Source organism: Pan troglodytes, chromosome 5, assembly GCF_028858775.2.
Source record: "Pan troglodytes isolate AG18354 chromosome 5, NHGRI_mPanTro3-v2.0_pri, whole genome shotgun sequence".
Lineage (NCBI taxonomy): Eukaryota > Metazoa > Chordata > Mammalia > Primates > Hominidae > Pan > Pan troglodytes.
This window is the reverse complement of record NC_072403.2, coordinates 10,581,952-10,598,981: the sequence shown is the minus strand read 5'-3', so window position 1 is coordinate 10,598,981 and position 17,030 is coordinate 10,581,952. Positions and strand designations below refer to the sequence as shown.

The 17,030-nt window shown below is 41.7% G+C and overlaps 1 pseudogene; it reads right to left on the bottom strand.

Moving 5' to 3' along the window:
• Positions 1-936: 936 nt before the first annotated feature.
• On the bottom strand, positions 937-1,029 carry LOC112209701 (small nucleolar RNA U13; annotated as a pseudogene).
• Between the last annotated feature and the right edge of the window lie 16,001 nt (positions 1,030-17,030).

The window sequence follows — 17,030 nt, the reverse complement described above, 5'->3', positions numbered from 1 at the left end:
AACTAAGTTAATCAGCATTTTCATTCCAGAGGTCAATCTTAATCCAACTGTTTATTAATAATTCGAGTGCCCCTCTCTCTGTTTTCTGAAGGAATCGGTTGTTTATACTTTTCAAGTGCCTGCTCCAGGTTAACTTTCTTTTTCTTTTTTTTTTTGAGATGGAGTCTTACTCTGTAGCCCAGGCTGGAGTGCAGTGGCATGATCTTGGCTCACTGCAACCTCCGCCTCCTGGGTTCAAGCGATTCTCTTGCCTCAGCCTCCCAAGTAGCTGGGATTACAGGCGCATGCCACCACGCTCAGCTAATTTTTGTATTTTTAGTAGAGACGGGGTTTCACTGTGTTAGCCAGGATCCGGGTAAACTTTCACACTAGGTGCTATCACTGTCTTTTGGAAATTTACCACTGAACTGGGATGATACACCACGTAGGAAAAAATCATTAGCAATACAAAGCAGTGTAAGTTAGCAGTGCTAACAGGTGGTAGAAACCCAAGTTGTCAGGAATTGAAAAGCAGGCATGACCTCATGCGCTGGGGAGAGGAGGGAGTGATTCCCTAGAGATGGCACCTAGTCTATGGGAAAGCCACATCTTTGTATGCTATAGGAACCCTCTTCTCCAGCCATGGTGGCCATGCATCTGTGGAATTTTCCTTTCCTGCTTACCACCACACCTTTGCCAGTATCATTTTTTCCACCTAAAATGTCTAACCTTTTTGTTCACTTAACACAATTCTCCCCAAGTTTCGAAACTCAGGTTGTGGAGGTCCTTGACTGTGTGGCTTGGAAATGTGCACTTTCTGTTGTTGGAAATCACTACCTACTATTGAATGAGATTGTGAAATGATAAACATGAACCCTAGCTGTGTTATAAGAAGAGAATTGTTTCCAGACATGCAATACAACGGGCCTGTGCCTCCTGTTTACTCATTTGTTGTCACACCAGCCCGGTAGTGTGTTGATAGATATGAAGGAACACATCTCACACATGAGCGTGAAAACCCAACCATCAGCTTATGAACTACAAAAGGATTATTATTTATTGTTTTTCTCTTGGACATCTGAGAAGGGGCTAAAGAGTTCACAGCCAAACCTGGTTGTATTGTGCTTTGCTTTATTGCACTTTGCAGATAGTACGTTTCTTACAGATTGAAGTTTTGTGGCAACCCTGTGTGGGGCAAGTCTATCAGCATGATTTTTCCAGCAGCCTTTGCTCACTTTGCGTCTCTGTGTCATAGTTTGGCAATTCTCGCGACATTTCAAACTTTTCCATCATTATAATATCTCTTCTGGTGATCTGTAATGTTACCATTGTAATTGTTTTGGGGGGCCACGAACTATGCCCATATAAGATGATGAATGTAATTCACAAATGCTGTGTGTGTTCTGACCCCTCCACCAGCCTGCTGTTCTCCCACCACTGTCCCTTTTCTTGGGCCCTCCTGTTCCCTGAGATACAATGATGTTGAAATTAGGCCAATTAATAACCCTACAGTGACCTCTAAGTGTTCAAGTGAAAGGAAGAGTTTCATGTCTCTTACTTTAAATCAAAAGGTAGAAATGATTAAGCTGAGATAGCTGAAAGCTAGGCTCTTGTGCCCGAGAGTTAGCCAACTTGTGAATGCAAAGAAAAAGTTCTTGAAGGAAATTAAAAGTGCTACTCTAGTGAACACACAGATGATAAGAAAGCAGAACAGCCTTATTGCTGATATGGAGAAAGTTCTAGTGGTCTGGATAGAAAATCAAACCTGTCACCACATTTCTCTGTGCCAAAGCCTAATCCAGGGCAAGGCCCTAACTCTCTTCAATTCTCAGAGGACCAAGAGAGGTGAGGAAGCTGCAGAAGAAAAGTTTGAAGCAACAGAGGTTGGTTCATGAGGTCTAAGGAAAGAAGCCATATTTGTAATTTAAAGGGCAAGTTGAAGCAGCAAGTGCTAATAGAGAAGCTGCAGCAAGTTATCCAGCAGATTTAACTAAAATTGATGAAGGTGGCTACATTAAATAGAAGATTTTCAATGTAGAAGAAACAGCCATGTATTGGAAGAAGATACCAACTAAGACTTTTATAACTACAGAGGAGAAATCAATGTCTGGCTTCAAAGCTTCAAGGACAGGCTGACTCTCCTGTTAGGGGATAATGCAGCTGGTGACCTTAAGTTGAAGAAAATGTTTATTTACTATTCTGAAAACCCTAGGGCCCTTAAGAAGTATGCTAAATCTACTCTGCCTGTGCTCTATAAATAGAGCAACAAAGCCCAGATAACCCCTCATCTGTTTACAGCATGATTTACTGGATATTTTAAGCCCAGTGTTGAGACCCACTGCTAAAAAAATTCCTTTCAAAATATTACTGCTCATTGACAAAGCACCTGGTCACCTAAGAGCTCCGATGGAGATGTACAAGGAGAATAATGTTTTCATGCCTCCTAACATAACATCCATTCTGCAGCCCGTAGATCAAGGAGTATTTTCCATTTTCAAGTCTTATTATTTAAGAAATACATTTCATAAGGCTACAGGTGCCATGGATGTGGCACTGGTTCCACTGATGGATGTGGGCAAAGTAAACTGAAAACCTTCTGTGGAGGATTCACCATTCTAGAAGCCATTAAGAACATTCGTGATTCATGAGAGGAGGTAAAGATCTCAACATTAACAGAAGTTTGAAAGAAGTTGATTTCAACCCTCATGGCTGACTTTCAGGGGTTTAAGACTTCAGTGGAGGAAGTAACTTCAGATGTGGTAGAAATAGCAAGAGAACAAAAATTAGAAGTGGAGTCTAAGATGTGACTGAATTGCTGCAATCTCATGATAAACACTGAACAGCTGAGGAGTTGCTTCTATGGATGATCAGAAAAAGTGGTTTCTTGAGGTGGAATCTATGCCTGGTGAAGATGCTATGAACGTTATTCACATAACAACACAGGATTTAGAATGTTACATCAACTTAGTTGAGAAAGCAGTGGCAGGGTTTGAGAGGATTGACTCCAATTTCCAAAGAAGTCCTACTGTGGGTGAAATGCTATCAAACAGCATCTCATGCTACAAAGACATCTTTCACGAAAGGAAGAGTCAACCGATGCGGCAAACTTCATTGCTGTCTTATTTTGAGATACTGCCACAGCCTTCCCACCCTTCAGCAACCACAACCCTGATTACTCAGCTGCCATCAACACTGAGGCAAGACCTTCTGCTGACAAAAAAATCACAACTGGCTGAAGGTCCAGATCATTAGCATTTTTTAGCAATATTTTTAAATTAAGGTATGTACATTGCTTTTTTAGACATAATGCTATTGCACACATAATAGAAAATAGTATAGTGTAAACATAGCTTTTTTTTATGCACTGGAAAACCAAAAAATTTCTGTGACTGACTTTATTATGATATTTGCTTAATTGTAGTGGTCTAGAACCGAACTGACGACATCTCTGAGGTATACCCGTGTTTATTTATTGGCCCCTTATCTGAGGAGGGGGCTAAGGCCAAGATAATCATAGTGTTAAATTAAGTTTAGCCTAAAGTGGTTTCCTTACATATTTTAAGTTCAGCCTAAAGGTTTCTCCATACATAGTGAACTGTAACCTAACTGGATGCATAAACAGACTGTAACCTGCTTTTGTGTCAATAACCAAGTTTCAGCCAATCAGAGGTGACCAACAATTCAAATCATCCTCAAATAAGGCAAATGTGGAACTGCAACCCATCTGGCTATTTCTGTACCTACTTCTATTTTCTGTACATCACTTTCTTTTTCTGTCCATAAATCTTCTTGGACTGCACTGCAGGACTGGAGTCCCTTTGAGCCTACTTTGGTTTGGAAGGCTGCCCGATTTGTGAATTGTTCTTTGCTCAATTAAACTCTGTTAAATTTAATTTATCTAAGATTTTTCTTTTAACAGTTGCCAGTGGCAGCAAATCAAAAGATCTCTTTAGACTCTCGATCCCAGAAATACCGTCTGGGGATAGTTTTGCTTGGCACAACTTGGGGAGTGCTACTAGCATCTACTGGTAGAGACCAGAGATTCTGCTAAACATCCTACAACTCACAGGACAGGACTTCACAACAAAGAATTGTCTGGCCCAAAATGTGAATAGTGTTGAGGTTGAGAAACCTTGCACTAGAGGAACTTAGAAGTTACTGACTGACACCCAGTTAAGAGAAAGTTGCTTGGAAAAATTGATCTCAGAGGAAAGGAAAACAAAATAGTAAATCTGTTTAACTTACAACATTTCTACCAGAAAATAAAGTTGAAGGAAAAGTTCAGCTCATTTGTTAAAATGCCCCATTGCCAACCCTTTCTTTCCCACCTGGCTGTTTATTCAGTGGGAAACTGACGTTTCTGACTTGGACTAGGCATGTAGCAATGCCAAACAAATGACTTCAGGAAAAACGTGCTCCTGAATCACTGCTGAGCAGTATCGTCATCACTTTAATTTGTTTAGTTTCTCCTTGGTCAGGAGCACCCAGCTTCCCAGGTGTGAGCAGTTTAGGCAATTCTTCCTAGTTCCCATTTCCTTCTGGAGGAAATGTGGTATGCATGGGCAGGGCTGGGGAGGGGAAGGAGCCCATGATAGAATCCTTAGGGGGTGATGGAAACTTCTGCCAGGATCTTCCCTTCAGAGGGTGTGATCTTGGCTGAGGGGAGGCTATTGATGAAACGTGACTGTGGTTTTACACATTTATAATACATTTATTTTGGGAGATCAGGGTTCAGAGGTTATTTTAACATTGTTTCGATGATTAATGTGTAGAATTTACATACATGTTTTAATAGTACAAATGATTTGAGTGCTCATGTGTTTTATTGGTGAGCCTAATTTTTTACCCATGAAGAATTATTAATTAATTCACCATCAAGGATTTATTGCATGTCAGTTTTGTACAGACATGCTGCTAGGTACAGTGTCACGGGGACTTACAGTCTGGTGGGAGAGACAGCCGAGTAAAAGGATAATGGCAATACTGTGTGCTAAGTGCTGTGATGTGACAATTATAGGGCACTCTGGGAGCATGGTTAAAAGAGGTCCCTTCAGCTGAGACCTGAGACTTGCAGGTTAATAGGAGTTAGCTATACAGAGTATAGGGAGGAGCAGGGGCCAGGATGGGAGATGGTATTCCCTGAACAGCAGTAAACATGTTCAAAAGTTCACAGGTTAGGAAAAGAGCATGAAGAGTTCAGTGGATTTTTTTTTTTTTTTTTTTTTTTTTTTTTTTTTTTTTTTTTTTTAGACAGAGTCTTGCCCTATCTCCCAGGCTGGAGTGCAGTGACATGATCTTGGCTCACTGTAGCCTCCGCCTCCTGGGTTCAAGCGATTCTCATGCCTCAGTTTTCCAAGTAGCTGGGATTACAGACATTCACCACCATGCCTGGTTAATTTTTGTAATTTTAGTAGAGAAGGGGTTTCACCATGTTGGCCAGGCTGGTCTCGAACTCCTGGCCTTATGTGATCTGCCCACCTCAGCCTCCCAAAGTGCTGGGATTACAGGCATGAACCACTGCGCCTGGCTGAGTTCAGTGGATTTTAAGAGCTATTTTGAAGATATAGACTTAGGATTCAGGTGCATATGCAGTGGAAACTTTATTCATTGGACTGATTGACATGGGATCACATGTGGAACAAGGAGAGAACAGGACCCAAGAGGGACACGAACAAGAGACGGGCAAAAGAAGAGGAGCCAAGGTGGACAAAAATTGGCAAGAGAATCTGAAAAGACAAGCCACAGGTGACCAAAGTAATTGCAACTGCAATATGCGAAGACTTTCGACAAATCATTAAGGCAAGAGTGAACAACCCAGTGGAAAAATGGACAGAGGAAATGAAAAAGCATTTCATAAACAAATGAAAAGATTCTCTGCCTTGTTGGTAATCTGGGAAAGGCTAATTAAAACCACAAAAGAGATATTATTTTGCACCCATGAGATTAGCAAGTTAAGAATTCTGACCATACCAAATATTGGTAAGAATGTGGAGTAACTCCGATATGCTGCTGGTGGGAGTGTAAATTGGTGCAACCACTTTGTAAAAGAATTGGGATTAACAGTAAATATAGAGATGCATATATGCTACATGTTCATGGGAGCCAGGTTGCTTGTGGCAGTATCATCTATAATAACAAAAAACTGGAAATAACCAAAATATCCATTGTTGGTAGAATAAATAATATACTTTTGTCTGTTCATAAAATGGGATACTATAGAGTAGTGAAAATTAACAAACTACAATTATATACATGCTATGGGTTGAATTGTGTCTCCCCAGCATTCCTCTGTTGAAGTCCTAACCCCCAGGACCTCAGGACTATATTTGGAGGTGGGTTCTTTAAAGAGGTGATTGAGTTAAAGTGAGGTCTTTAGGGTGGCCCCTAATCCAACCTGACTGGTGTCCTTATAAGAAGGGGAGATGAAGACACAGACTCACACAGAGGGAGGACCATGTGGGGACACAGGGAGAAGATGCCATCTGCAAGCCGAGGACAGAGGCCCCAGGAGAAACTGATCCTGCCCATGCCTGGATCTCGAACTTCAGCCTCCAGAACTGTGAGAAAGTAAATTTCTGTTGTTTAGGCCCCTAGTCTGTGGTACTTTGTTATGGCAGCTGGAGCAAACTAATACAGTGTGTCAACATGAATGGATTTCAGAAATATAATGTCTTGTGAAACTTCAAGTCATGGAACATTCACAGTGTGATTCCATTTAGGAAAGATTAAAAAAAAAGACACATAGTTTAGGGACACACACACACACACACACACACACACACATTTGACAAAGTTTTACTTTCTTACACTCATTTCAAAAGAAGGAGCTTAATTTCCCTTCTCTTGAGTGTGGGCCGGACTTCATGACTCACTTCCAATGAACAGAACAGAGCCTGTGATAGAGTGTGACTTCTGAGATGAGTCATGAAAGGCAGAGTGGCCTTCTCCTTGCTCTCTCTCAGATCACTTGCTCTGGAGGAACCCAGGTGCCATATTCTGAGAGCACTCAAACAGCCCATTGGAGAGGTCCCTGTTGCTACAGCAGCGCCTCTCATTGGATGCGCCCTTCTGCAATGCACTCTTGCCAGAGGCTCACTAAGTTTTGGAGCTAATCAGATTCAAGCGACTGCTGGTAACCAATAGAATGCAGTTGAATCCACAGAACTTCATTGCTGACATCCGAAGCGAGGTCAAAAAAGGTCTAGCAGCTTCTGCCTTGGTGTCTTGGAACTCTTGTTCCCCAGACACTGCCTCTTGGAACCCAACAGCCATGATGTGAAAAGCCCAACTCACATGCAAGACCACATGTAAGTCAACCCAGCTTCAAGAAGCTTCCGGATGGTTCCAGCCTCCAGTCATCAAGCCACCCCTGTCTTTGAGTTTTCTAGTTGAGGCCTCCCTCACACACTGTGGAACAGAAACAAGCTGTTCCCATTGCCCTGTCCAAACGCCTGACCCACAGAAGCTGTGGGCATAGCGAAAATGGCTGCTGGTCAATGCCACTGTGTTGGGATAGTTTGACAGGCAGCTGTAGAAAACTGCAGCAGTAATCATCACATTCTCACTTGGCATCCTTTTTGTCTGTGTCCACCCTTTCCATTCTCCTGCCCAAATTTTTAAGGATCACCTCCTAATAAGTCCCTTTTGTACTAATTTGTGTCTGCTTCAGGGGAACCTTAGCTGAGACACCCCTGAACCCCGTCTGGCCTGGAAGCTGGGGTGGGGAAAGGAGCTATGAGGATTTTGAGGGAAAAGCACAGATACACCCATGGCTGAGGAAATCTGACCTAGAAAACAAACACCTGGGTGTGTCCTTGGCTCTGCCCAAGCAGCCCCGGGACATGGGAGTACCAGGGTAAATATAGTCAGGAAGGCTTGGCAGGTGGGAGTAGCTGGCAGGTGGGCCATGTGGCCTACCCTTCAGAATGCCAGGGAAATTGGTTAAGGGGAAGAGCTGACTTCATTTTTTCAGGAAAGATGAACAAACAGAGGACGAGGAAGGAAGAGAAGGCAAGGCAAGGTGACGGGCCAAAGCTCTCGAGGCTGCTTTCAGGCCAGCGTTTCATCTGGGAGAACTGCTGATTCACTGAGTTGTTCGGTCTCCGCGGCTCTTCGTTCAGGGAGCTGCTGCCCCAGGAGGCAGGCAGGTGGACCCGGACCAGGCCAGAGGCGGGGGCTGTGCCAGCCCACTCTACCAGCGTTGCAGAGACACTGCAGGGTGAAGGGGAGACTCGGGAAAAAAAGATGGAAGAGCTTGCTTATAAAAGATCCATTGGGATTTAAGGGTAACACAGACATATGCTTAAAAAATTCATACAAATTTATATTCTCTACAAAAGAACATATAGTAAAAAATAAATGTGCATCCCCAACTCAACTCCCAGACCTCCATTTGCCCACTGCGGAAGCAACAGCTGTTGCAATTTCTTATGCATCTTCCAGAGATACTCTGTGCATAGAGAAGCTTATGTGGATATACAGTCATGACCTGCCGATACGTTTTCCACACAATTGACAGCATACCGTAACCTGTCATGAGCTGGGGCTGGCCATATCAGCTTACAGGAGCCAACTGTGAAATTTTCAGGAATGCTGTGAGCTGGTTGTTAACATAGTGATTATTAAACACGAAATTATGTGACCTTATAATTAATTAGCTAAAAAGCAAATAGTCAAAACTCACGGCTTCCTGATGATTTTTCCACATCTCAACATTATGTGTTCTTGAGGTTATTCACATCCATTGGTAGAGTGGAAATACCATACAATGATGTGCTATTCGTGTTTCTTCTCAATTCTGCATTTAGTGAGGACTTCTCAGTGGCTTCCAACTGGTCATGGTGGGAGTATTTACACTTTGGAAATCAGCAAACATTACAAATCAGATCTTGTTCTATGGGTTGTTCCTTGTCCGGACCAGAGGTCTGCAAAAGTTGTCTGTAAAAGGCCAGATAGTAAATATTTTAGGCTTTGTGGGCCACATGGTCTCTGTTGCAACCACTCAACCCTGTTGTTGTCGTGCAAAGGCAGTCGTAGATCAGTCATGAACGTGGCTATGTTCCAGGCTTTATTTGCAAAGCCAGATAGCAGGCTAGATTCGGCTCAAGGGCCATGGTTTGCTGACTCTTGGTCTAGACTTAAGAAAGTGATGGAGAAAATAATAAGAAGAAGAATTAACATCAGTGTTATGGCTGAGTCTGTTACATTGTGATGAGCACAAAAACTTCAGGAAATATTCTTCCAGTATTCAAAAACTCATCTGATTCAGCAAAGAAGTTGCTCATGTCATTGATAGACAAGTGAAGTTCCAACATACATATGTGTTGTCTCACTTCCATTTTAATTATGAATAAAAATGAAATATCAACCAACATTCATGTTTGAACCACACATATTTGTCAATGATATGAGCAACTTCTCTGCTGATCAAATTATAATCAAGCTTATTCAGAGTATTATTTTGGGACACAATCATGGACGATAAAATTATTAAAAACTTGACATTGGAATTTTTAAGAAATAGCAAGTCACATTGACATTATAGAATGGAATTTACAATAAAGACTATTGTATATTTTATTTGCAAATTATGTACTATACATCCTTTTTATTAGTAAATTTTGTAATTATCTCAAGTACATATCTGTATACTTATAGTGTTTTTATATTGTTAAGCATTTACCAGTATAGCATTGTACATAACTGTTCAGAACTTGGCTTTTGTTCACTTCATATATTTTGAAGAATCTTTTGTACATATATACCTGCCTCATTCTTTTCAGCAACTCTATATTTTTAAACAACTTCTAGTATTTTAGAGTCCCTATTTGTTTAAATAGTCTCTTAGTGATAGATATCTAGGCTGTGTGTCAACCTTTCTCCATTGGAAGCAATGGTACATACCGCAAACAGCCTTTTATACCTCCCACTACACACATATACAAATATATCTGTAGCATAAATTCTTAGAAGCAAAATTGTTGGGCTAAAGAGCACAAGTATTTGCAATTGTGATAGATATTGACAAATTGCTTTTCAAAGATGTTGAACCAATCTATACTCATATCAAGGATGCAAGAGAGTGCCCATTTCTGTATACCTTTGTCAACATGGCATATTATTATACTTTTTTTTTTTTTTAAGAGACAGGGTTGTCCAGGCGTGGTGGCGCATGCCTGTAATCCCAGTACTTTGGGAGGCCGAGGCGGGCGGATCATGAGATCAGGAGATCGAGACCATCCTGGCTAACACGGTGAAACCCTGTCTCTACTAAAAATACAAAAAATTAGCCGGGCGTGGTGGCAGGCACCTGTAGTCCCAGCTACTCGGGAGGCTGAGGCAGGAGAATGGTGTGAACCTGGGAGGCGGAGCTTGCAGTGAGCTGAGATAGTGTCACTGCACTCCAGCCTGGGCGACAGAGTGAGACTCCATCTCAAAAAAAAAAAAAAAAAGAGACAGGGTCTCAATGTACTTCCCAGGCTGGAGTGCAGTGGCATGGTTATAACTCACTGCAGCCTCAACTCCTGGGCTCAAGTGATCCTCCCACCTCAGCCTCCCGGGTTGCTAGGACTACAGGCATGTGTCAACATGCCCAACTAATTTTTAAAAGTTTTTGTAGAGATAGGGTCTCAACATGTTACCCAGGCTGGTCTTGAACTCCTGGCTTCTAGCTATCCCTCATCTTACCTGTAATCCCAGTATTTTGAGATTGCAGGCATGAGCCACTGTGCCTGGCCTTATTATACTTTTTGATTTTGCAAAGTCAATGGATGAAGATGGTATCTTACTAAAGTTTAACTTGCATTTCATTTTTATTTTTTATTATAATCTTTTGTGTGTCTCTCTGTCACCCAGGCTGGAGTGCAATGGCGTGATCTTGGCTCACCGTAACCTCTGCTTCCTGGTTTCAAGCATTTCTGTCTCAGTCTCCCAAGTAGCTGGGACTACAGGCATATGCCACCATGCCCGGCTAATTTTTCTATTTTTAGTAGAGACGGGGTTTTGCCATATGGATCAGGCTGGTCTCGAACTCCTGACCTCAGGTAATCCACCCACCTCGGCCTCCCAAGGTGCTGGGATTACAGGCGTGAGCCACTGCACTGGACTCATTTTTATTCTTGTTTTTTTCCCTATCCAGTAGACAACCAGGGAGAGCTTATATTTCATTTGTTTTGAGGGAGAGTGAACACTTTTCCGGTGTTTAATACCACTTGTGTTAACAGCCTTGTCAGCTATTTATAGTTCATTTTTTATTGTGCTTTCCTACTAATATGCAAGATTTCTGTATGTTCCCCAACAGAATATGAGCTCCATAAGACAGGGAATTCTAATTGTTCTGAAGTCTCAAATGCTTGGAATGGTGCCTGGCACATAACAGTTGCTCATTAAATATTTGTTAATTAATTAATTATTATGGGATTTAGCCCCTTGTCTGTTGGGTATGTTACCTTATTATCTCTCCCAGTTTGTCACTCATCTTTTACTTTGTGGCATTTTTTGTCCTTTCAGGAATTTTTAATTTTTAGATAGGCAAATTAAAACTTTTTTCTCTATAGCTTTTGTACTTTTGTGTCTTATTTGGGAAGGTATTCATTCTTTCTTTCTTTCTTTCTTTGAGATGGAGTTTCACTCTGTCTCCCAGGTTGGAGTGCAACGGCACGATCTCGGCTCACTGCAACTCCACCTCCCAGGTTCTAGCCATTCTCCTGCCTCAGCCTCCCAAGTAGCTGGGACTACAGGTGCCCGCCACCATTTTTGTATTTTTAGTAGACACAGAGTTTTGCCATGTTGGCCAGGCTGGTCTTGAACTCCCGACCTCAGGTGATCCATCTGCCTTGGCCTCCCAAAGTGCTGGGATTACAGACATGAGCCACCGTGCGGAAAGTATTCATTTCTAGAAAAAAAGAAAAATTCTCTGATGTGATCTCCTAGGAATTTATAGTTTGATTATTTGTATATTTAAATCTTTGAAACATCTGGAAATTCTGTTAGATAAGTGATAAAGTGGCATCAGATATTATTTTTCCATTTGGCTGCCCAGTTGTTCTGAGATACTCATTGAAATATCTCATTCCCCCAGTGATTTAAATTCCACTTGATCATACATTGAATTCCCATATGCGGTTGGTCTATTTCTAGTCTCTCTATTGCTCCGTCTGTGCATTCATATGCCAGCACCAAGCTGTTTTCATTATTAATGCCTACTCTCTTGCATGTTGTTTACAGCATCTGAGTGAGCAAACTCATGTTAAGTATCAATGTGGTTAACCCATCTTTGGCTTTAGGCCTACATGTAAAGTACATCTGAAGTACTTTCACAGACATTCATCTCACTTGAGTTTTATGGTACCTCTGAGGAGCAGATGGTAGAAGTTGCCCCCTTTTGCATATGAGGAAGTTGAAGCTCAGAGAGGTTGGGGGACTTTTCCCCATGATTGTTCACCTAATAGTTTACGGAATGGATACTAAACAAGCTCTTATTCTTTCTTGTAATAAAATGTTGATTCATGGCAAAATGCTTTAATAAACAACTAGGATAAAAATTACTCCAAATCCTGTAACCTAATCAGATGACTGATTTGTTTCCATATATATTCTTCGTTCTTACGTATTGACTCCCAGGCTGTCCTCCTCAGCTCTTACCAAGAAGCTCCGGTGAGTTAATGTCAGAGAGCTTTGAAAAATAGGCTGGGCACGGTGGTTCACGCTTGCAATCTCAGCACTTTGGGAAGCTGAGGTGGGCGGATCACTTAAGGTCAGGAGTTTGAGACCAGCCTGGCCAACATGGCAAAACTCCATCTCTACTAAAAATACAAAAATTAGCCAGATGTGGTGTTGCACGCCTGTAATCTCAGCTGTGCCAGCTATCTGATAGGCTGAGGCATGAGAATTGCTTGACCCCGGGAGGCAGAGGTTGCAGTGAGCCGAGATTGCACCACTGCACTCCACGCACTCCAGCCTGGGTGACAGAGTGAGACTCCATCTCAAAAAAAAAAAAAAAAAAAGATAATGACTTGTATGTTGAGATACTTGTAGCACAGCTCTTAGCATATAGTATTAGCCCCATAAGTGATAGCTATTATTTATATTCGTATATGTATTCTTATTTCAGAGCATGAGCTGTGAAGTAAGACAGACTTGAGTTCCAGTCTCCACTCTCATTCATTAGCTGGGTGACATTGGACAAGTTGCTTTACCTTTCTGAGCCTTGGTTCCCTCATATGTAAAGTAGGCCTTGTTATAAAACCCTCAGGGGTTTTGTGATATTTAAATGAGATGATGAATGAAGCCTGCCTCAGCATAGTGTCTGGCACATGGTAAACTCTTAATAAATATTAGTGATTTCTCATTGATTATGTTCTTCTGAGAATCCTAAACTTATTTCCTCATAAATGGGGGACTGTCCCCTTTCTTTTTTTTTTTTTTTCAAGAAAACCAGGTATGGTTAGTTCTTCAGCTATACTGTATTCACTGATATACTCTTGTATACCTAATGAATCTCTGCTGCTTTATCTGAAAAAGCAGAAATAAAAATCGACACAGGCTGCTTACTTTAATTTAGATTCCATTTATTCTTGCTAAGTCCCACTGGATCTGTTGGCATTATTTGCTAAGAAAGGGTTTGTGAAATAAATTAATAGTGTAAACAAGACTCGGGCAGAGTGCTGAAAATAATTAAGGTAACTATTTCTAAGCAAGCTTAAATACTTTAGCAGCACCGTCTACATACAATGTATCTGAGATCTCTGCACCACTCATCTCCATTCTTGAAGTAGTAATTACAGCTAGTTCTGCAGCACTCTTTCTCTGCACTCAGTATGAGTCTGAGGGCAGGTCCAGCCCTGTCCATCTCCGTTCCCTGTGTGCCCAGTATGGCAAATCTGCTCCTGGCAGGTGCTCAGAACATGTGGAAATAACAAATATGTCCCAAGAACCCTTGCTTAGAGACACTTGGTTATTCTAGATCAAGTGATTGATTTATCTTTGACAGCTGGCTGGACATTCCCAGTCAAATGTTCTGTGGTCCCTTCAAATTCAGCTACGTGCATTGTTTCATTTATAAAATTAGCTCCTCACCCCAGTTTCCTTTTTTTTTTTCACCAGGCATCATCATTTTTCCAGGCTAAAAACTTGGAGTTGGCTGTGTGTGTTGGCTCACACCTGTAATCCCAGAACTTTGGGAGGCTGAGACTGGAGTATGGCTTGAGCCCAGAAGTTTGAGACCAGCCTGGGCAACAGGGCGAAACCCCGTCTCTACAAAAAATACAAAAATTAGCCAAGTGTGGTGGTGTGTGCCTGTAGTCCCAGCTACTTGGGAGGCTGTAGAAAGTAAAAAGTTTCCTCTTCAAAGTTTCCCTTCTTGTTAAAGAATAAATCATAAATGTAGAAATAATAGTTTCTTTTAAAGACTAACTTCCTTCAAGCCTCTTCGCTTTGTGCTAATAACTCTTTGTTAAGCCCTATCTTATGTAGCTGCTAGACATAAGGGGATAAGTACATTCTCTGTCCTTGTACTTTAACCAAGATATTTGTAGTGGACATGCTCACAGGCACATTCCAGCTCACAGCCTATGCCCCTTCCTTATTTGGAAATATTATTAGTTTTCTAAGTCCTCTCACAAGCAACTTCCTCTTTTCCTTTGTTCTCTTTTGCCTTTACCTATTTAGGAAAGTTTTAAATTATTAGCCAGTTGGGTTTAATTTAGATTGTGCGGTCTGGCTCCAGCCAGTGGAGACAGGACACAGTAACAGGGACAAACTGCGTAAGGGATAAAAATTGCTTCCCTCCTTTGTTCAGGTGTGCTCTTGCCATTGTTCCACCTGCAAGGAGCACCCTTTCTGCAGAAAGTAAAATTGCCTTGCTGAGAAAACTTTTTGTCTAAATGCTGATTTTTCCTTGTGGTACCGAGGAACAAGCATTCTGTTTCTAAATAAACATTTTACTTATAACAGAGGCCTAAGGTAGAAGGATTGCTGGGAGTTCAAGGCTTTGGTGAGTCATGGTCATGCCACTGCACTCCAGCCTGGGTGAGAGAAGGAGACTCTGTCTCAAAAACTCAAAGAAAACAGAACCTTGGAGTCCTGTTCACTTTCCTCTTCCCCTTCCTCCTACAAGCCACCCAGTCCACTGTGCTACCTTCCAAACATTTGTTGTCTCTGTCACCCCCACTCATTGGATGGCATCCTTTGGTCTAGGCTCCATCACCTCATGCTTGGTGCTGAAATGATCTCACTGTCTTCAGCAAAGACCCCTTCTAATTCTACATTATTTTTATATCAGATGGTAATACATTACGTTTCCTTTCTTTGGAAATTAAAAGGTGAGCAGTCCCCAAAGAAATGTGTAAGAAAAAAGGGTGTTAGTTTCCTCTCAATTCCCCTCCAATTCCACTTCCTTGAAGGTAATCAGTGTTAACAATTTGATGTGTACTTTTCCGTATTCTCCTCCATGCTTGTGTATAGTTTTTAAAAAATGGGTCCTATAGTGCATGTGATCCAATGGAGAAAGGATAGTTCTTTCAAGAAATGGGGCTGGAACATCCTGGATACCACATAGGAAAAATGAACCTCTATCCTTATCTTGCATTATACACAAAAATTAAAATGAAATTGATCACAGACTTAAAGGTAAAACTAAATTGATCACAGACTTAAAGGTAAAACTAGGCAAAGTTTTTTTAGAACACAAAAAGCACCAGTTATAAAATAAACAATTAGAAAGTTGGGCCTTATCATCAAAGTTAAAAACTCCTCTTTGAAAAAGCACCATTAAGAAAATGAAGATGTAGGCTGGGCATGGTGGCTGATGCCTGAAATATGAGTGGTTTGGGAGGCCGAGGCAGGCAGATCATTTGAAGCTAGGAGTTTGAGACCAACCTGGCCAACATGGCGAAACCCTGTCTCTACTGAAAATACAAAAACTAGCTGGGCTTGGGGGCACACGCCTGTAATCCCAGCTACTCCAGTAGCTGAGGCATGATAATCACTTGAATCGAGGAGGCAGAGCTTGCAGTGAGCTGAGATCGTGCCATTGCACTCCAGCCTGGGAGACAGAGCGAGATTCTGTCTTATTAAAAAGAAAATGAAAATGCAAACCTCTGACTTTAAGAAAATGTTTTGCAATACATATATCTAAAAACTTGGCTCAAGAATATATAAAGAACTCTTGCCAGGCGTGGTGGCTGATGCCTGTAATCCTACCACTTTGGGAGGCCGAGGCAGGCAGATCTCCTGAGGTGAGGAGTTTGAGATCAGCCTGGTCAATGTGGTGAAACCCCGTCTCTACTAAATATACAAAAAATTAGCCAGGTGTGGTGGTGGGTGCCTGTAATCCCAGCTACTTGGGAGGCTGAGGCAGGAGAATCCCTTGAACCTGGGAGCTGGGAGGTGGAGATTGCAGTGAGCTGAGATTGCACCATTGCACTCCAGCTTGGGTGACAGAGTGAGACTTCATCTCAAAAAAATAAATAAATAAAAATAAAAGGCCCGGTATGGTGGCTCATGCCTGTAATCCCAGCACTTTGGGAGGCTGAGGCGGGAGGATCATGAGGTCAGGAGTTTGAGACCAGCCTGGCCAACATGGTGAAACCCTATCTCTACTAAATATACAAAAATTAGCCGGGTGTGGTAGCACGCTTCTATAGTTTCAGTTACTCGGGAGGCTGAGGCAGAAGAATCACTTGAACCTGGGAGACAGAGGTGTCAGTGAGCTGAGATTGCACCACTGCACTCCAGCCTGGGCGACAGAGTGAGACTCCATTTCAAAAAAAATAAATAAATAAAAATAAAAAACTCTTACAATTCAACAATAAGACAATCTAATTAAAAAATAGGCAAAGAGTCAGTTCACAAAAGATATTCAAAGCAATAAATGCGAATATAAATTGCTGATAAGTACAAATAGATGCTCAGCATTAGTTTTCATGTCAATGCAAATTAAAGCCGCAATGAGATACCACTGTACATCTAATTAAATGGTTAAAATGTAAAAGACTGACAATACTGAGTGTAGGCAAAGATGTAGAGCAACTGGAAATCTCATGCATTGCTGG